The 22,153-nt window shown below is 40.8% G+C and overlaps 1 protein-coding gene across 8 annotated transcripts in view; it reads left to right on the top strand.

Moving 5' to 3' along the window:
- Positions 1-2,427: 2,427 nt before the first annotated feature.
- The window catches only part of LOC106510102 (uncharacterized), a 94,893-nt gene continuing 75,167 nt past the window's right edge, over positions 2,428-22,153 (top strand). For 7 of the 8 annotated variants that reach the window (XR_014843111.1, XR_014843110.1, XR_002343354.2 and 4 more), the window contains exon 1: positions 2,428-2,614. The gene's annotated coding sequence lies outside the window, so the exon portion shown is untranslated. Of the gene's footprint in view, positions 2,615-6,280; positions 6,435-22,153 lie in introns of all 8 variants that reach the window. The other variant, XR_014843113.1, reaches the window with a different exon arrangement.

Raw genomic sequence — 22,153 nt, 5'->3', positions numbered from 1 at the left:
TGGGGTGATGAAAAATTTATGAAAAAAGATAGTGGTAACCATTACATGATATCGTGAATGTAATTAATGCCACTGAATTGAACACCTAAAATGGTTAAAATTATATACTTTTAAATATTTATTTTACCACAATTTTAAAAGTTCATTGCTTTGGTCTTTCACATTTAAATGGTATTACATTTTATAGTTTACCAAATATTGACATAATATTTAATTCTCACAGTCCCATGAAGATGGCAGAATATTTACCATTTCCTCCATCCCCCTTGCTCCACAATAAACATTCAGTTTATTGATAATAAACTGGGTGCTTAGAGTGATTTTGTAGAAAGTTGCAGAGTTAATTCTCATACCAAGTGTCTTCAAGTGATGGTCTCTTAGGTATTCAAACCCTGAGGATTCTTCCAGGGTCAGCTGACCTTCTCAACCTCAGTTGTTGCCCTAGGCTTTTAGGCTCTGGTTATGACTGACCTCCGTACGGCCCCTAACTTTAAAGATCTGACCATCTGAATGGAGAATTGTTAAAAGAGGGTAATTTCAGTCAAAACATGCCTGGAAAGAGATTTAACTTAAACCTCCAGAAGATGCCCAAAAAGATGATGTACCCAAAATCCCCAAATAGAATGGATCTGAGGTTCCCCAAAGCTGCAGCAAAGATTGGGTGAACCTGGAATGTTTAAGACATACTGGGAATTGTTGATCAAGGTCTAATTCTTTTAGGTTCACTGAGAGCCCATGTCACCTCATTTGATCCTCACTACAGTGGAGGGAGATGCAGGAATAGGGATGTTTTCTCCTTTTTATAGTTGAGAGAAGGTTAAGTGCTTGCCCAAGGTCATTGAGTCAGAGAGGACTAGGAGCAAAATAGAACTCAGGTGTCCTGACTTCTAGGTTGAGCCCCTTTCCATTATGCTGCAGCTGCCTGCTTCCAAGAGACCCACATGCAATGCCTGAAAAATGCCATGCAGAAGACTGCTGTTACTATTCTAGGTTTAAGTTGGGGGAGGGATGCAGTGAGTACAGCTAGAGGTGGAGTGGGGGATGCCATCCTGCCATCATGGATAGGGAATCTTTTTTATGGCTTATGCCACTCCAACTGGCATAAACAAGGCATAGCTGAAGATTAAATGTCCCGAACATTATTAGCCCATTAGATTTCTTAATACCTTCTCCCAGGACTCTGTTCTCTTTACGCTCTCAATCAAATTTCTGTTTATCAAATTTCTAAAATGTTCATGAGAAGAGGTCCTCTTCCTTGTCACTCTTCAGGGAGCAAACACTCTCTTGTATGCTTTGGAAAGGAAAACAATTCCTTTTAGTTCAGAACTCAAGTTTCCAAGAAAAAGTCTTCTTTATCCCTAACTTGGGTGACTGATTTGTCCCAGACTATCTGGGACTTTCCCAGCTGAAAGTCCTGTGTCTGCCCTTTAACCCAGGACAAACTGGGGTAGTTGGTCATCCTACCATGGCCCTGATTTTCTGCATCAGTTCCCCCCACTCCCCAGCTGGAATCCATACCTCTTCCATTCTAATATTTAGGACTAATTTTTGCAAAGTTGATCCTGTGAGCACAGTTGTTAATAGCCAATAGGAGTCCCATGTGATAATTGGGGACAGAGGGAGAGGGGGCTTTCATGGATTGCCCAGCTCAGGCAAGATGATGTTGATGGGAAGGAGTTCCCTCTTCCTGCTTCTGAGGGTGATAAATCACACCCTGCAAAATGCTTTGTTCTCACGAGAAAGATATTCTATGGCTCTGTCTACCTCTAACCACAGCAGATGGATTGGTGAACTGGGCTTGATGGCCTTTCACTCTATGGGACAAGGAGAGTCCCTGTGAAGGTAGAGGACAGGCTTTTTTAGGTCCTGGGCTTCCTGGTGTGAGACTTGAGGGACTCCTAGGAGTAGAAGAGAGTAGCTGTGGCTTGTTGGAGATGAGATGAGGAGATGTTGGTGCTACTGGCTCTTGCCAGCAGGAAATTAGGACTATCCATGGCCCCAGGGAAAATTTTTTTTAATGTTTTCAGAATAGAACATTCTAATCAAGCCAAGCAGGGAGCAATTACCTACATTGTCAATCAGTCTAGGTAGTAATTGGGAAGATTCAGCACAAATCAGTTTGTCCTTCATTTCTCTTGGCAAAGTAGGTCTGATGACTTTGGCTGGCTTTAGCCGGCTCACTGTGGCTGGCAGGTTGTCCCAGCAGATTAGATGAAGCGTTGGCGCTAGCAGAGAGGTTAAAGCACTTGCTCAGGTGCCCCCTTCCCACGTGTTCTTAATTTCTTAGGACGGAGTTCTCTGTGCAGGCTTAGATCTGGCCGCCTTTCCGACTTGTCACAGGGTATTTGTTGCTGCTGGATTTGTTTTAGGGCGTGACTATTTGACAGCTGGGGTCGGGGGAAGGGTGTGGGGAGGACCTCTAGTAGCATTTCGCTTGCCTTGCTGCCTGGAGCCTCCTTAAAGGAGAAGATGAATTCACTGCATGTGTGCGCGGGCCTTATGTAAGCTGCAGGCGGCAGCGCAGAGTGGAGAACGTGAAGACAGGCGGGGGCAGGGAGATTTGGCGAGGCAGGCCCCGCAGTGCAGAAACCAGCTCTGAAAGCTGCGCGTGGAGGTGCGGCAGGACGGTACTGCTGCAATGCGGAGACAGCTTCAGGGGCGGAGGAGTGTTTACGAGCTTCTAGTGGTGGTGCTGGGATGCAAAGCCCTAATTTGGCAATGCTCAGGGCGGGTGGGCTGGAGAAGGTGGGAAAGCTGCCTTATTGGGGCTTGTTTGTGACAATAGGTAGGGGCGGGCAGTGAGGGAGAAAGAAGGAGGGGGAAAGGCCAGAGGCCTAGGAGCAGCTTTGTAGGAGGAGGAGTTAAAGCCACAAGATTCTTTCTTCCCAGTGATCTCAGCCTGATTCCTCCCCATCTTTGACTCTCTTAAACTGTGGCGCATAGCCGCCCACCTAGCTCCTCCTTACTAGCAGAAGCTTTGCTGGAGTCATCATGTTTGGGATTACCCAATAGCATCTCGGGGGAGTAGGCACCTCCATGTTTCATCAGTCAGGTGTTTGCAGTCCCAGAAAATTTGAGTTTAGTCTGTACAAGGTACCAGGCAAGGCTTTTCAGGGCATTTTCCTGTGCTCTGGGTCTTAAAGGATGATGATAAGAAACAGAGGAGGGCTAAATAAATAAAGCATACAGTTGAACATGGTACCTGAAATCTGTGAGGGAGGTACAAGGTGCTACATGTTTTTGTCTGTTTGTTTGTTTTCTATAGGTTCAAATACCTAACACCTCTTTCCCACTAGCTGATTTTCTGCTTTGGACCACCAAGGTGTGGTTGTTTTGTATATTTCTGCAAAAACTCATCAACTTGTCAATAGGGCAGATCTATAGGTACATTTCAGCTTCTATTCAACTTCAGTATTCACTCTATTTTTGCCCTCCTGGAGAAAGCTGGCCTTTAAAATCAGACCTGGGCAAAGATCTTGGCACTGTCATTTACTTGCTTTGTGTTTTTAGGCAAGTACCTTCACTGTCAGTTTACTTATCTGTTAAGTGGGGCTTAAGTAAAAAGTGGTTAAGAGCACAGATTCTGAAGTTAAACTGCCTAGGCTTGAATACACAGTCCACTACTTAGTAACTGTGGTCTTAGGTAAGTTGCTGAACCTCCCAGTGCCTCAGTTTCTTCATCTGGAATATGGGGACAATAATAGCATCTACCTCACAGGGTTGCTATGGTGATTAAATATGTTAATATATGAATATAGCTTAAAATAGTGGCTAATAAAGACTAAGTGTTTTATATAATAATGGTGATAACAATAATTTCATCACAAGGTTGTTGTGAGGTATAAATTAGAAACCTTACATAAAAGTACCTGGAAAATAAATATGAGTACACATAATTGTCTCTTATGACAAGTTAGGAAACAACAGAAACGCCTTTCTGTACTAACACTCTGAACAACATAATTAAGTCGGATATGCGTAGATAATTTCTTATTCTTTGCTACTTTCCTTTTAAGAAAATGGATACCAAAGTTGATATAGGGAGTGACTATTAATATGATATAATAGCTCTTAACATTAAATACAAAAGACATGCTAAAGTACAATTTTCAAAAAGGTAAAAATCATGACTCATATACATATATATAATGAATAAATTTCAAACATTTATTTAACCCATTAATTAATTAGAGGATGAGTAAGATGCTAAAATCTGTTTGAAGGAAAATTTGAAGAACACACGCACAAACACACAGGATCAGGAATGCTGAGATGAATTCTGTAGTAGATACAAAACTGGTTAAGCTTATAATGCCATAAAATATAATACTTGGGATGAACTTTTTGGAAATTAATCAAATCTCTACCAACAAAATTCATTTGCATTTCTATAGACCAGATAATTTTCTTTACTCTCAGTTTTTTACAGGTTGGCTTCAATTTCTGTAGAGCTGTAAAATTGCCTAGTTTATGAAAACAGCTGAAGATGTACACCCTATAGAGCCTGCTACCTGATGTTCAGATTGTCACTGAAAAAATGCACCTAGTAAAGTCCCTAGTAATTACAGATAAATCAAAAGAGAAAATATCTTTTTTTTAAATTTAAATTTTTTTTTTTTTTTTTTTTTTTTGCTTTTTGGGGCTGCCCCTGCGTCATATAGAAATACCCAGGCTAGGAGTTGAATTGGAGCTTGCAGCTGCTGGCCCACATCACAACCACAGCCATGCAGTACTTGAGCTCCATCTGCAACCTATGCTGCAGCCTAGGGCAAGGCCAGTTCCTTAATCTGCTGAACAAAGCCAAGGATTGAACCCACATCCTCATGGATACCAGTTGGACTTGCTACCACTGAGCCACAATGGGAATTTCTGAGAAAATAAAGAGGGGATATTTATTTGTGAGAAGGATTTACACTTGTTAATGGACCGTATACATTGGATCTATATTTGTAACATTACTTTATCAAACACCTTGGGTTCCTAGGACCATCCTTCTTCAGATGTGAGAGTTTAGAGGCGAGAACTCTTACCAGGATCACTAACTGCAGAGGGGACTTTTTGCCAACAGACTTCTCAAAAAGATTCTATGGCTTGAAAACTCCCGTTTCAGAGGCAACGCAGTCTTGAGCGAGAAGTTATGCCACAGGTCTCCAAGAGAGTGGGATAGAAAACCTGAAGTTGGGGTGGGGGAGGAGAATGGGAGGCTGTAGGCCCCTGTGGTTTGATCAAGGCTAAACCACTGGGACGAAAAGTAGGATAGTCCTTTTCTCTGACTTCTTGGCTCCTCCAGCACTGTCTTAAATTCATGAACCCTACTTGTATTAACACATTCAGTCTCCATGAAGTAGGAGAGTTTTTTCCAGCTAATCATGGGCTACTAAATTTGCTGAGAATTAGCACAATTAAGACTCCTTGGAGGGAGTTCCCATTGTGGCTCAGTAGTAACGAACCTGACCAGTATCCATGAGGATGAAGGGTCAATTCCTGGCCTTGCTCAGTGGGTTAATTATCCAGTGTTGCTGTGAGCTGTGGTGTAGGTAGCAGATGAGTCTTGGATCAGGAGTTACTATGGCTGTGGCATAGGTCAGCAGCTGCAGTTCTGATTCAACCCCTAGCCTGGGAACTTCCATATGCCTCAGGGGTGGCCCTAAAAAACAAAACAAAACAAAAAGACTCCTTGGAAAGTTTTCCCAAAGAACTCAATGCTGAGTTTGCTCTTACTTCCAAGGGAGTCAGCCATGTCTCTCAAAGCATGGTCTGGGATCCCCCTAAATTATAATCACTTGTGTTGTCCCCAAACTGCTGGGCATGGAGTCATGTAGACAATCAGTAGGCCAGACTCAGTCTCATATCCCTTTTTTAGAGGTGAGATTAGCCAGTTCCTCAGAATCAGCACTGGGAAGAGAAAAGTGAGAAAGAAATGGCATAGAGTAAGTGGCTCTTGGTTTGTGACACTTGGTGATATGGTCCACCTGTCCCAGCGGCTCTCAGGGAGAAGTGAAAGAAAACACAGTGGAGTCAATTGTATATGACCTACTCATCCATAGTCAAGGAAATGGTTTCTCTTCCTCTTTCTTTTCCTCAGGCCACAAGTCTAAGTCTAATTAATGGAAAGTGATTGGAGAGGTTGTTCAGAATGTATTTTCAGTTGCTACTACCCAAAGATGGCAATCAACAGACAGATAGGTTATCTCTGTCTTACTATAGGAGAGGCATATGGATTCATGTTAATGAAGGAGAAATGGCAAATGGATGTTTATTGTGGCTTCTCCATCTACAGGTGGCCAATTGGGGTGGAGGTAGGGTGGGGAGTAGAGAGCCAAGAGACACATTTTGTGTCCTGAACGGATGCCACCCTGTATTGACTGTCTACTTTCTGCCCGGAGCCTCTAAGTGCCGCACTAATGTTCTCTTCTCACACTACTGGAAGAGAGGTGAGGACCAAAGGATCTTGTTTCATTCTCTCCTCACCCCAACCTAAACAAAGATGAACAGCTAAGTGGCTTTCCCTGAAGTATGCCAGACCATGGGGATTTTTCACCAGAAAGGGCACATCGGGGCATTGCAATTTGGCAGCATTAGAGATTCACTCTCCTTCTGACCTTCAATCTAAATAATTAGAGGCTTCTTATCTAACTAAACAAAGAAGATCTGGGGCAGCCTGCGACATAATTAGAAATAACCCACCAGGAGATGAGAACTCAGCCTGAGGATAGCACCTGACTGTAACCTAAATGGAAGAAAACAAATCAGATGGAGGCATACAGAAGCCTCCTCAATCTGCACTTGTTGTTGTTATTGTTAAAAAAAAAAAAACAACTGAAAAATGACTCTGTGAATGCCTCTTACAAATGAACGAACCTAGGATAAAATTTCCAGTGCACCTCCTTCCCTGACAGGAATAATAAATTAATCCTGGGCTGCAGCAGCTGCTGGGGCATCACTCAGAGCTGTTTCCATCCAGTCCTGGGAGATCCCCCGCCCCCAGCCCCTCCCATGCCAGCTTTGCTAAATTTAGCTCTCCCAGCATGTGGGTAGTCTATATTTAATACCTAAAAGTCAGAGTTCAGTGTACAGTTCATCAAGTTATCAGTCATCCCTCCATCCAAGCGAGGTGTGGGGAAAAAAAATCCTTCCAAAAGAAGCCCTTGCTCTCTACCAGGCGTGGAAGCCATTCTAAGAATGGGGAAATCACTGAGCCAAAGGGGTTTTCTCCTCACCGGGATGGTGTGAGGATCTCCTGAGAGTACCAGGCATGGATCCAGCGAGTGGAACTTGGCTCTAGAGAGCAGAAGGGCAAGGGGAAAAGGGAAGGAAGCAGAGAATGGCTAGCAGGCCCTGTGCACTCATTCTGTCCCTGTTGAAATTGCAGGCAACTAGGGATGGATGTCACTTCCTGAGGGGAACTGGCCTTGAGACCCCTCAAAGTGATTTAGGAGTCCCTCCTCTGCACACAGAATTTCCTCTGCAAACTCTACAACAGCTACCCCCTCAAATATTGATGTGCAAATAAATCATCTGGGGTGTTGTTAAAATGCAGGTTCCCATTTGGTATATCTGGGGTCGGAGATCTTGCATTTTTATTGAGCTTGCAGGGCAGAATACTGGTAGGGCAAAGGAGGGGTTGCTCTTTGGCAAAGGTGATACCAGGGCCTGACCCGCTGGTAGTAAATCTAAATATTGCCTTAGGATCTGCGCTTGTACCTTTATTATAGGAGAGGTATTGGGAAGAGAAGAAAGTAGCAAGTCTTCATTTACCCACCACTACCACACCACAGTTACCACTGTGATTGCAGTCTAGTGAAATTGCTCTAAAGTGATGGAGAGCTTCTAGTACATGGAAAACAGGGTCTGTGTCTATGGGTTTCAGTTCAGGCTCTGAGCTGCTCCTACTCTCCCATCTGGAGACCTCTCTTTCATCAAAACAAGCAATGCTGCAGGCATGCCTCAATGGGGGACATCAAAACACAGCTGGGAGCTGGTGTGGAGGGGCATGAGTTTTGTTGCTCCTGAGGGGCTCCCCAAGAGATAGATGGTTAACTGCTCTCATAGTATAATCCAACTGGGAGTTGGGGGGAAGTTTCAAGATATTAGTAAATCAAAGAGTGCCAAAAGACAAAATACAGCAGACAGTTAGGGGGATGGTTTAATTCCTGCAATGGGAAGAACATTCATTAATAAGTAATGTCTAAAAGAAAATGATGGAAGGGGACTTGGCATTATAGGGGAAGAAAAGTGAGAGTCTCAAGGAAGGGTCTTATTTCATAATATTCAGAATATTAGAAGAGATTGTGGTCCAATTGATTTTAGAATCCAAAAGGGTCATGGATTTCTGAGAACAAAAGAATGGAAGAATTCATTAATCTTGAAGTTTTATGGGAGCATGGGACTCAAGTCAGTTTAAACCCTATCAGAGTCTAAGGTGGTGCCTGTTAAATGTGGAGGGAGGATTGCTGCAGGATAGGGTCAGGCCATGACTGCATCAGAGCTCAGATAAACAAGAGATCCCTGGACTAATGTTGCCTAGAAGCAGTGATACTGTTGAGCTGGCCCCAACCTCCTCTCAAGAGCTAATTGTTAAATACACAATATTATGAACTGGTTGTTAAGTCATTGGCAGTTTGAAATTGACCAGGGTAGGAGTATTTATACCACGAAAATTGGCATCCTCTGCCCACTCATCTAGAGAGCTGGCTGTTACACATTTGTCAGCATCCCACCTCCCAGAAGAGCCTGTGAAAGAGGTAGAATGTGAAATAGACCTTAGAACGTGGGAAAAGAAGCATCTTATATTTCTCCTTTGCAAGTCATTGCCAAAAAACAGAGTTAAGACTTCAATCCTGGAGTTCCTATGGCAGCTCAGCAGTGATGAACCTGACCAGTATCCATGAGGACGTTGAGTTCTATCCCTGGTCTTGCTCAGAGGGTTAAGGATCTGATGTTGCTGTGAACTTTGGTGTAGTTTGCAGCCGCAGCTAGGATCTACATTTCTGTGGCTATGATTTAGGCTGGCAGCTGCAGCTCCAATTCGACCCCTAGCCTGGGAAACTCCATATGCCTCAGGTGCAGACCTAAAAAAAAAAAAAAAAGGAAAAGGACTTACATTCCTAAACTAAGTATCCAGAGTTGAAATAGAAATAAATTAAGCATTGTTGTAAGTCAAGGTCTGAACAAAAATTTCTATTTTCATTTTAAAGAGGGACAGAAGAATTGTCCCAGGAAATTTGTGGCATAGATACAGTACTTGTGTGCCATTTTATTATCCAGAGAATTCTGTTAAAATATATTTTTGAACATCTACTATCTTGTGATTATATTATGTGATCTCTTGTGCTTTCTTAATTGTCAACTGAGGAGTTCCCTTGTGGTTTGGCAGGTTAAGGATCTGGCATTGTCTCTGCTATGGCTTTGGCTACTGCTGTGGCATGGGTTTGATCCCCTGCCTTAGAACTTCTGTGTGCTGTGAGTGTGACCGAAAAAAGAATTTAACTCACTGGTATCTATTGTTGAACTTTTGGGTTTTGCAAACCACCATTTTGGAAACTTTGATATTCTTCATTATAATAGAAATGTGACATCAATTTAGATATGTGCTCTATATGATGTTTGTCTTTCTCTTTCTGACTTATTTCACTCAATATGAAAGAGCCGTGTAGCACTGGGAACTATGTCTAGTCACTTATGATGGAGAAAGATAATGTAAGAAAAAAGAACGTGTACATGTATGTAACTGGGTCACCATGCTGTACAGTAGAAAATTGACAGAACACTGTAAACCAGCTATAATGGAAAATAAATAAAAATCTTCTATATATAAAAAAAAAAGAATATGTGCTCCAGAGCTCCAATACTGAAAACTGTTTTTTTTTTAAAGAAAATTCATCCAGAATTGAATTCTGTTTTAATGTAATATACTTATTTGCTAAGAATTTGAAATTGATTTTAAAAATATTAGCTTTCTCAATGAGTATGATCAATATTTGTGAAACTTTCAAATCACATGGGTCAGTTTATTACCTTCGATTTCTACTCCTGCCTGCAGTAAGCTTGCCTGTCTTGAACCAATCCTTTCTTTGTTTTCTGCCTCATTACCATGTGTGTTCTCCCTCCTATCAGAAGCTGTCTCTTTCAACTGAACCTCCAGGTTCTATACCCTTCTGCTTCCTCTATACTCTAAAACTTTCTATTATAGCTTACCTCTTTCTTTCTAGTAACTATCTTTAATATGAAAATATGCTTACATCTATTATATCTAATGGAATTATTCCCACTCAAGCCTTAGCCACCTGCCTCTACTCCCCTGTTTTATTTTCCTTCTGTTCACAGCCTCATTTCTTGAAATAGCAGTTTATTCTGAATGTTTCCATTTTATCACCTCTAATTAACTCTTCAACTCATAAGCTTTCTATTCTCACTACTTCCTTGAAATTCCTCGTATCATGTTTATCTCTGTATCACTAAGTCTACACGTCACTTGAGCTTAGTTTTTTTTTTTCCCCTAAAGTTGGAAGCCTTTGGAGAGTTATGAACAGAATAATGACATCACGTTACTTATACTTTATTAAGGTCACTCTGAAAGGTGTAAGTGCGAGGGCAGAAAGGCCAGTTAGAATGCTAGTAAAATAGTATTTATTAGATATAATGGTGGCTTAAATACCAATATGGTAGCAATATAAATAGTGAAAAATGGTCAGATTCTGGAAATATTTTCAAGGCAGAGTTAATCGAATTTGCAGATGAGATGGAGATCGAGTGTGAGAAAAAAGGAGTCAGGAGCAATTTCAAGGTTTTGACTTGAACAACTGGGAGAATACCAGTCAGTTCTACTCTTTCAAATTGAGCTATCACCCAGGAAAAAAACAAACAGATTCCGACTATCCTGCAGTCCCACAGAAAACAGGAAGGACTTTGGATTTTACTGAGTGACATGAGAAGCATGGAGGTTTTTGAGCAGAGGAGTGACATACACAACCTGACATGTTTTAGAAGGTCACTCTGCTAATTAGAGAATAGATTGTAAGTGAACAAGGATAAATGTAATAAATTCATTAATAAACAAAAAATTTGAAAAAAAAAAAGGATGGTAGAGAGAAGATTCATCAAACAGTTTTGCAATAGTGCAGGAAAGAGATAATTTTGGATGGAACCAAGGTGGTAACAGTGGGAGTAGTGAGATGTGGTTAGATTCTGGCTACAAATTGAGAGAAGAATTGACTGTTTGTTGATATGAGGGATGAAAGGAGGAGCCAAGGATTGCTTTAAGATTTTGGCCTGAGCAACTGCCAAATGGAGTTACCACCATTTATTGAAGTGGGAAAGACTACAGGAGAAGTAGGCTTGGGAATGGGATGAAAAATTAAGTTGAAAATTAAGTTTATTTTTTTGGAATGATAAAGTTGAAAAGCCTATTAAATATTAAGTGGCAGTTGTAGTCATAAAGATGGTGTTCAAAGGAGAGATTAGGTTAGAGTTATGAAATAGAGAATCATCAGTACAGACATGGTATTTAATTATGTGCGACTGGAGGAGATCACCAGTGGAATGAGTATAGATGCTGAAGGTTTCTGAAGGCTAAGCTCTGGCCTGGTGTACATTTGGATGCTGAAGATATAGGTAGGAAACAATGCAGGAGATTGAGGTGGAGCAGTGAATGAAGAACATAAAGAACCAAAAACGATATTCAAGAAAAAAATATTTCAGGAAGGAAACCATGATCCTTAGGGTCAAATGCTGCTGTTAGTCTAGTGGATAAATTAAGAGAATTAACCCCAGGATTAGCTGTGTGTGTGTGTGTGTGTGTAAGGAATTGAAGTTCTTAGCAAGCAGTTTTTAAGGCATGCTGGGAAGGAAAGACTGATTGGTGTGAGTTCAAGAGAGAACAAGAAGACTGGAAGGGAAGACACTGCATAGAGATGACTCCTGTTGACTGTCGCTATGAAAGGGAGCAGAGAACCAGGGAGTAGCTGAAGGCAGAAATGAGGTTGAGAGACGGGCTCAAAGTGAGGTAGGCAACAGTGTGTTTGTATGAAGATAAGAAAATTTATTATGTGAGAAAGCGATGAAACATTGAAGGAGGCAAAATCCTTGAGAAGGTGCCAGAGGATGGGCCTGAGAACACAATATAAGTGTTAATCTCAGCCAGGACCATGGATAGTTCATACATGGCAACAGGAGGTAAGACACTTCCTAGTAAGAACTTCCAGTAGATTGGTGGGCGGGAGCAAGTGGGAGTTCTTTTCTGATAATTTCTAACTTCTGTAGGAAATAAGAAGCCATGTCATCAGTTGAGAAGGAGAAGGATTGTTGGAGATTAAAAGTGGGAGGAGAAGCTGTGGAATTCTTGTCTAGGAGAGAGGAAGACTGAATGAACTAAGGATAATAGGATGCAACGGCATTACAAAGAGCCTCATGTAGGTTAGTGACCACCTATTTAAAGCGACACCAGTGAGCAGGGTTGTGGGTTTTCTCCAGCCAGGCTGAAGTTTCAGAGAGAAGAGCGTGCATCCTCAGCTCTCTTCCTTTCCTTTTTTTTTTTTTTTTTTTTTCCTTGCAGTGCATAAAGCTTTTGAAGCTCTTGGCTATTTACTCCAAACTCTGAGGTGAATTCCAGATGGGAGCTGGGGGTTAAAGAGAGGCAGAGCTTTCTCTGGAATGTATGTTCTTCCTGCCAGTCAGCATTCATCTGGCAGGCCAGCCTTTGACTGCACTGGTATTTTAAGCATCCAAATGTGTTCTAAGCCAGCCTGGCAGCCATTCTATGCAATCCACGTCACTGACCTTTACACCAGAGGGGACTTAGGAACCTTGGGAATCCTCAGTCAGCAGAGCCTTGTCTGAATTGCAATGGAATCCATTTGCTCAGGAACGCTAATAAACTAGATTCAGAGGTAGACAGAGTTGGAATTTTCATTAAAAGGAATAGGGGTGTCAGGGAAGGAGGTAGCTGGAAAAGAGTAAAGTTTGGATATAATTTAAATAAAATAGATTTCAAAGAAAATGTTCTTCCTCTGACCTCCAGCTCCCTAAAATCTGCACAAAGTAAATGAGACATAAGCTTTGTCCTTAATCTAGATTTGTAGATATATATTGACGCCCTCATCTCTGTAAGCTGGTCACTTCACTAATCTCCATAAAGTACTCAGAACAATACCTGGTAGATAATAAAAGCTCAATATGTATTAGAAAACATAATAATAATAAGGACACACAATACTATTATTTTATCATTATGTCTTGACTAAGGCTAAGGTGCTTCTTGCTTCTGTGTCTTTTTCTGGATCATGAAGAACACTTTATTTAACTAAGCAGCAAAAAACTAATAGATAGATTAATGTGGCTCTTATAAAAGGGTGACATCCCCATCTCAGAAATACAACACAAATGTGATGTGAAGATAAAATTGAGTAGTGGGAAATCACAAGGTTTTGAGAGAGAGATGCCTTAGCTGCCTGCACTTAGCCAAGCAACTCAGCCTCCAAGAACCTTACTTTTCTGATGTATGAAATGGAGATAGTAACAACTCATTCTTGATATTGTGTTCAGAGTTTAATAATCAATAAATGTAAATGTATTGTGAACAGTGTTGTGTATATAGCATGTATCCAACAATGGTACCTGTGATTATTAGTTTTTTGGTGGATCCTTCAGTGGGAAAATCCTTCCTTTTCTCCATGTACAGGAATCTCTTTTTTAACCTTTTCAGGACCAACTTGATGCCAGCCTCCACAAAAATCCTAGTACAGATTCTCTTAGTCAGATTTAATCTTTTTTCCCTCTGGGCTCTTATCACCTTTTGCATCTTTGCCCCTTCCCTGCCCCAATTAATCTCAGAAGTATTTTTCTTTGCAGTCTGTCTCTAACCTAGATTTAAATTTTTTACTTATCTCTGAATTTTCTCATCATTTAGTAGAAAGGCTCAGATGTAGGAGGCATGTAACAAATGTTTGTAGAATTCATTGAGAATTCTCGCTAATCTTCAAACCTGAGAAACTTATATACTTTTAGAAGGGGCTCCTTTCTCTTCCTAAATTTCCCCATCAGAATTTTGGAAACAATATAGAGTCGTGAGTAAATGTATGGTGTCTGAAGTCAGTAGACCTCTCCTGGAATCTCATTTCAGCAATCACATCCTGTATTTCCTGGTATATCATAAGTAGCTAATATTATGTTCTCTATTATTATTATTGTCATTGAAGACATTGTCATCATTATCAACACAGAGACAATGTCTATCCTGCTTATAATCTAAATAGGGAAGGAAAGCACATATGAAATGTGACCAGAGCATAGTACAAGACTGATATTTACTAGCCTTCACTTGACCTTGGAGCACAAAAATAGTGTAGCTGGCTCCACTCACGAAAAGTTCACTCTGGAGTTCCCCTTTGGTTCATCAGGTTAAGGATCTGGCATTATCACTGCTTTGGCTCTGGTTACTGTTGTGGCTCAGGTTCTATCCCTGGCCCTGGAACTTCTGCACACTGAAGGAAAAAAGCAAAAGGATCACGCTCCAGGCATGATAGAAAGGAAACAAACTGTTTCTAGGTAGTTTACACTGCTTCCTGCGCCAGCTGATCAAAGTAACTAGAGCAGATAAGTGCCCAGTAAAGGCAGGAAAAAAAAAAAAAGAATCCTATTTCTGTGCTAGGGATAAGATAGCATGTTATAAAAGTGTATGTATAGAACTCTGAAGACAGGCATTAGCTGTCAGATCTCCAGTGACTGAGAGTCTCAGAACTGTTGTAGAAAAGTGACTGTGAAAAGGAAGGTCGGCCAAAGGAGGACCTTTCAGTCCTGTAAGCTGCCAATGGGCTCTTTGCCATAATTGAAGTTCATCCTGTTAACATCCAAGAAGAGAGGAACTGAATCTGTAACACATGTGGGCATAGGATGTAATAGAAAGAAAAAGAGATTCTGTCCAGGATTGAATACTTACCAGCTCAGTGGCTTTTATAAATGACTTAATCTCAGTGAATTTCAGTTTCCTGAGGACTGTTGGGAGGATTCAAGATTGTGTAACATTCCCATGCTTACTAACTGGCAACTTCACCATTGAGGACTCTATCATTGAAAAGCAACTAAAAATTTTCAAATTAGAGAATAATAATCGAAACTAACCATACACAAAAACAATTTCAGTTAAAATGCTCTGACTTGAGTTTTGAGTATGGGCCTCCAATGACTCTTCTTGTCCTGGATCAAAACCTCAGGAGACAGTAAGTTGGCTTCTTTCTTTTTTAAAAAATTAAAAAAAATTTTATTAAAGTATAGTTGATTTGCAATGTTCCTTCAATTTTTCTTGTACAGCAAAGTGACCCAGTCATCATGTGTATGTACACTCTTTTTTTTTTTTTTTTTTTTTTAATACTGTCTTTCTATTCTGGGTCCAATTCTATACCCTAAATCTCAGCTTAGAAAATTCTTGAAATTATTCTTAGGGGCACTGAGCAAGGGGGTGGGAAGACATCAATGCCCACTGTTCCTACTATAAAGGGATTGCTCAAGGGCACATGCCCCACTGATGATGGGTTAGTGATGTCACCTTCCTACACAAAGGACATTATTAATATCACAGTGACTCACACTGTGTGGCTTTCCAGGCACTTGCTGGAGGGGAAGGGTGGGGAGAGATCTATGTAAATTAGAAGGGAGGAGAGGGACTGAGACTTAGGTGAAATATTTTAAATGGGGAAGTAGCACTCTCTTTAGCTTTGAGAGAAAAGAAACTTGGAAGTCACATGAAAGGCAAGAGAGAGGGACATTGAAGAGGGAGTTAGAAAAGGCAAAGGGGAGAAATTATTAAAGAAGGTAGAAAGCAGAAAGAGAGGAAAAAGTAGCCGGATAAGAAGGTAGAAAAGGAGTGTTATTTTTTACCTAGAATTGAAAGGATCAAGCTATGGAGATGGATGATAAAAGAAGATTAAAGTTGTAAAATATATACAGAGGTCAAAGTGTTCCTAGGAAGAGGTTTTTAGGAACATTTAAGTCCGTGGTTTATGAGAATTTGATGATATCCATGGACAGAAACAAAGCATATAAATTGCAAATGTTGTATACAGTTTCATAGAGTGCATAGATTCCCTAAAGCCAACCTGTGGGTTCTCCTTCTAGGAGATTCTGCCTTGTATGTTCAGTGTTGATTATGACTTGAAAACCTTCTCTTTGGAAGCTCCAAATTTCCTTTCCAGCCTGCACGGTGCTAAAATGCCTTAATAGCTTTTCAGGTCAATCTCTTTGAAATGGAATGTCTTTGAGAGACATCAGAACATCAAATTCCTAATACTTTATGTGAAATAATTTATCAAATTACTTTCCCTCTTAATTAGAGAAACTATAATTGTCATAAAGAGGAGCAAAAAAAAAAAAAAAAAAAAACCCTCAGAAGATAAATAGTTTAAAGCATATTTGCAGAAAACCTCACTGGGAAATGGCAAGGAGGACAAGCGTAGAGTGGAACAGAGGGCAGGGACAATGAGTTCTTCAGGTTCAGTCCATAGGCACCAGGACATGTACTCTTTCACCTGTGGCCATTTGATCCTTGATCAAGATCAGTGATGTCAAAGGAAGAGGGTAAAGGCTACAACAACATCATGTCCAGAAGGACCTAGAGCAGGTCCCTTGTGCTGCAAATCTTCCCTCTTCTCCTGCCCTTTAGAAATGTGCCTGTGCAAGCTGAGTCACTCCTGCCCTGACTCTTAGTGCTTAAGATTCCTTGACTTTCTCAAGGTCGTTTGGAGGATTTAAATGCTGCATGTTTCTCTTACTCCTTTTCATACATTCTTCTTTCTTTTATTCTGTGGATTCATAAACATAATGCATCTGTCTGACTCAGACGCTGGTATTAGAAATTGTTACATCAACGGCTACTCTTCTCATCAAAAGGAGGACAGCAGGGGGCTTCTCTATGGTACTTACTCTCATGAGCTGTCTATGAGGGGTTCTCAAAGTTTAGTAGGTATGAGGGTCACCCAGGGAGGTGTTTGAATTATGGATCCCAGGTATCAACTGTCACATATTATGAATTAGAGTTTTCAGAAGATATGCATTTAGATATAGTGATTGATAGTAATAGAGAATCTGATCTTTCATAGAAATGTCAATTTAGTGTCAAGGGAGTGTCATGGGATGGACTGGGAGTTTGGGGTTGGTAGACGCAAACTATTACATTTAGAATGGATAAGCAATGAGATCCTGCTGTATAGAACAGGGAACTATATCCAATCTTTTGGAATAGGACATGATGGAAGATAGTATGAGAATAAGTATGTATATTTATGTATGACTGGGTCACTTTCCTTTACAGTAGAAATTGGCACAACATTGTAAATCAATGATAATAATAAAATTATAATTAAAAAGGATTTATCTAAATGCTTTTGAAAAACTTAACTCTTTGACACTCAAACCAGAAGTCATCGCCTCCTGAATTATACCCAGGGAAGAGAGATTGAATATTCCAGACAGCTTCTTCACAGATTTCCAGAGGAAATCAAGCAATTTTAGCCAAGTTTCCAAGGCAACCTCCAAGGTGTATAAGATCACAGACCCTTGAGCAAGGATACTGGTGGGCAGATTATATAGACCTTTTCTTCTAGAATAGACTAAATCAAGAACCCGTTGATTGAAAATAATTTTTTTTCTATGAAGTTTTCCATGACTTCTCATCACATAAAATGTTATTAATATGAACCTCCGAGAAGCAATTAAACCAAATTAAAAAGTTAACACTGGAATCCCTCACATTAGAAAAGATTTGCTGAACATCTGCTAACAGGAAGTTTTGAGATCCACTTCTCTTTTAATTCTCTACCTATTAAGTGCATTTGCAAAGAAGCAAGATGCTTACTGCTTGAAATGTCAGCAGCACCTGCTATACCTCAATTTTCTCAATTAAAAAATGTAGACTCTGACCCTTTGTGGGAAGAACCATCTGGTTCAATGATGTTTTTGTTAGTTTTCAGGTTATCCTATGAAACAATGCATGGAACGTGGGGGATTCTTAGGCTTCTTTAGATTTTAAACTTTCAAGTAAAAATAAGGGGTTCAAACAGGAATCAAATTATTCCTGTTGTCCTAATTTTTTGTCCTAGGCGGTTTGTCTAATTCACGCTTGATGAAATTGTCTATCAATTGAGCATCTGATAAGGGAAGGTCTTCTCTTAGACTGGATAATTAATGCTCAGGAAGGCAGAATAAATGTTTATCCGTTTAAAGTCTTGCCCTGAATAATTTATGTGTCATCTGACTGATCAAGTTTTGGTTAATGGACAAACTGTACAAGGATCCAAGTCTGCCTTTTCTTTCTTTCTTTCTTTCCTTCTTCTTTTTTTTTTTCTTTCTTCCTTCTTTCCTCCCTCCCTCCCTCCTTTCTTTCTTTCTTTCTTTCTTTCTTTCTTTCTTTCTTTCTTTCTTTCTTTCTTTCTTTCTTTCTTTCTTTCTTTCTTTCTTTCTCTCTCTCTCTTTCTTTCCTTCCTTCCTCCCTCCCTCCCTCCTTCCCTTCCTTCCTTCCTTCCTCCCTCCCTCCCTCCTTCCCTTTCTTTCTTTCTTTCTTTCTTTCTTCCTTCCTCCCTCCCTCCCTCCTTCCCTTTCTTCCTTTCTTCCTTTCTTTCTTTCTTTCTTTCTTTCTTTCTTTCTTTCTTTCTTTCTTTCTTTCTTTCTTTCTTTCTTTCTTTCTTTCTTTCTTTCTCTCTCTCTTTCTCTCTTTCTCTCTTTCTCTCTCTTTCTTTCCTTCTTTCTGGGCCACAGGTACAGCATATGGAAGTTTGCAGGCTACGAGTTGAATTGGAGCTACAGCTGCTGGCCTATGCCACAGCCACAGCAACACCCGACCCAAGCCATATCTGTGACCTATACCGAAGCTCATGGCAACACTGATCCTTAACTCACTGAGTGAGGCCAGGGAATCAAACCCTCCTCCTCATGGATATTAGTTGGGTTTGTTCTCACTGAGCCACGATGGAAACCTCCACATTGTTCTTTCCAAAACTCTTTTCTCACCTTTTCCAGTTTCTCTAAGGCAAATCTTATAGCTCATCTTCCCCATGAAGCCTTTTTGACATTCTCCATGCCTTAAGGTTTTGGTCCAAGTATAATCAATAAGGGTTTTAACATCTCTTATCTTATACTTGTCTGATTTTTTTCCCTAATTGTTTCCCTAATTGTTGGCTGTTTTGATGGGATAACTTTTAGATTTCCATATGGAGGTGAATGCTCTAAGTTTAGGGGAGAGGTCTGGGCTGGGCTCCAAAGAGAGGAAGTAGGTGACTAAATAGATGAAACATGATTACTCACTCCTTGAAGTGCTCTTCTTATTTGGCATCTGTGATGCTATTCTATCTTTCAACATCTCTTGGATCATCCCAGTTTACCTGGTAGACTCCTCTTCCCCCATCAGCACTTTTAATGGTATTTCACAGGGTCTTTTTTTCTGTATTTATCATACTGTCCTCACTCTGCATGTCTTAACCACCACTCTGCCCCATCACACAGTACTCTGAAAATCTATCTGTCGCTCTCTCAACTGTGAGCTCCTTAATGGCAAAGACTGGCTCTGTATGTACCTAGCAGGGCACCTGACTATGGTGAGTATTTAATGAATATTTGAGGGATGAGCGAAAGCACTTATTTATTTATTCTCTTGTCCTACCAAAACAAGTAAAATCTAATCTTGCCTCACATTGCAGGAAAGGGTCATAGTGATTAAGAACAGAAGGGTATCTTCCCATAGATATTATTATAAATGATGATAAGGTACTCAAACTAGTTCCCAAGACTTCATTTTTTCTAAGTAGGACAGTAATTATACTATTTTAACTACATTTCATGCTGTGTATAACATGATTACTATGAGAAAATGTACTGAGAATTCTAAGCCACCAATCTAGGAAATTTTTGTTATAGTATGTTTTCCTAGTTAATAGTCTCTCTACTGTTTGTCCTGTTCTTGGTATTTTATTTTGATTTAACTACATTACAATCTATTTGATTCAGGTCCTTTATTCCTAATCCACATAAAGGATCAAATGTAGAAGACAGTCAGATGAAAGACACCATGGCAAACACAAGCCTTAATGCTCAAATACCCCAAAGAAATCTGAACAGGTCCAGTGAGGAGGGAGAAATTCATGGGAAGGAGGGCAGTAGAGGAGTAGGCATTTGCTGAAAATAGGCTCTTATCTGGATCCTCTCTAAACCTAGAGAAAGAACAGAGATGGCCGAAGTGGGTGTTGGAGACAGAGATAACCAATGATGATGATAATAGTTGGGGGGAGCCAGCAGCATGTTCCTGATGGTATAGAATTGGCTCTTTGATAGTGTTTTAGAACTTTTGCAGAAAGGCACTCTCAGAAAGGTCATTTACCTTTATTTAGCTTCTTAGCTATGTTATCTGCATTTTCTTTTTAGCTGTACTCAGAAAACTGAATCAAGGTAGAAACCTGTTCTCTCTTGGGGAAATTCCACTTACTTTTGGTATGAAGCAAAGGAAAGCTCTCAGATCAACTGTTCACTTTGGGTGTCAGATGTCTGTATTTTACAGAGACAGATTCTTTTTCAGGTGCATCTTGGGCCAGCTCCTGAGTGGCCTCAGATGGATGGCAAGCATATTGAGTCTTTAGAGTATTTATATTGTGTGTGTGTGTGTGTGTGGGCACAGGGGGTGGTGAGTGGACTGCTGCCCTGCCTCCATCGTCAAACATAAGAGTGACAGGGAAAATCTGCTTCTAAATTTGAAAAATGAGTTATTAACCTTTATTCCAATGCCTGTCCACAACAATCTAAGGCAGCTTCTGTCTGGATTCTCTCTGTATAATACCATAGAAAAGGTCAAAGTATTTCTTCCTCTGCTTTCTCAGTCAGCGGAGATGGTTCTATACCAGGCTTAGAAATTACACTACTTGACAGAGGGGTCGGTTTCCTTTCTCCCAGCTCTCATCGGTGAGTTCAGACTTGTTGCCTGTCAGGTGCAAGAAGGAGGACAGTGGTCCCTTCTTGCCTCAGGCTGATGCCCAGGGGCTGTGCTGACCTGGGAAAATCAAGGCAGTTAAGATGCTGAGGGTTAAAAGGCCCATCACATGTGGACTGATTGAAGGAGAGGCTACACTGGCTGAGGATGCATTCATGCAGGCTAATACTCATATCCAAATATTTGAGGGGCCATAGTATAGAAGAGCAAGAGTAATTATTCATTGCTCTGAAGGCTGAGAAAGGGACGCTTGCCATGTTTGCGGCAGTTGCAGGGGACAGATGTTGGCACAGTATGAGAAATCATTCTATCAGGATTGCTGCCAATATTCCAGTGGGCTTCCTGAGGCAAACTCCCATCACCAGGTGTGTTTAAACAGAAATGGGACGGGCACCTACAGATTGGTTGGTGGGACTCCTGTCCTGGCAGAGGAGGGCCTCAGGGCTTCTAAGCTTCTTCTCTTTGTCTTATTTTCCCTACCTTTTTGTTCAGGTACATTGGAGATAACTGCTGTTTTCTGTTTGTGGGAGCTAGAATGGAGCCAGGAGAAGCCGGCTATATGGTTTGGGCTCTGATGCTTAAAATTACTTTGCAACCTCAGAGTGCTACAACAACAGGATGTTCTTCTGGGCCTTATTATTTTCTTTCTTACTTGTTTTTCATATGGAAGTTCCCAGGCTAGTGATTGAATCAGAGCTACAGCTGCTGGCCTACCCTGCAGCTGCAGCAATGTGGGATTTGAGCATCTTCGACCTGCACCACAGCTCATGGCAACACTGGATCCTTAACCCAATGAGTGAGGCCAGGGATAGAACCCACATTCTAATGGATCCTTGTCTGGTTTGTAAACTGCTGCGCCACATAGGGAACTCCCTGGCCCTTGCTATTTTCAGTTTTGAAAAGTATGATATCTGGAGCATTGTGTACTGTTCCCTAAGGACATTTACTTTCCAGTCATCTGAAGGTGGTAACAAGATTTTGTTAGGTCCTTGTGCCTCCTCTTTCCTGGGTGCCCCTTTCCTGTGTATCTAGCATACTGCTCTGTCAGAGAAAGCAAGCAGGAGACTCTGTTGGACAAATGTTTGGCAAGTGGGAGGCAAAGAAGCTGACCCAACCCCTCCCTGTCAGGAAAAAAACACTCAAAATGTGTTTGTAGTCTGTCTGGGTTTTAATGTGAGATCCACAGTGGAG

The sequence above is a fragment of the Sus scrofa genome, chromosome 4, assembly GCF_054392235.1.
Source record: "Sus scrofa isolate SSC_HxYL_T2T_F1_AM1 chromosome 4, Sscrofa_HxYL_maternal_Yorkshire_Landrace_v2.0, whole genome shotgun sequence".
NCBI classification, from domain to species: domain Eukaryota; kingdom Metazoa; phylum Chordata; class Mammalia; order Artiodactyla; family Suidae; genus Sus; species Sus scrofa.
Note: the sequence above shows the minus strand (reverse complement) of the source record. Positions and strands in the feature narration are given on the sequence as shown.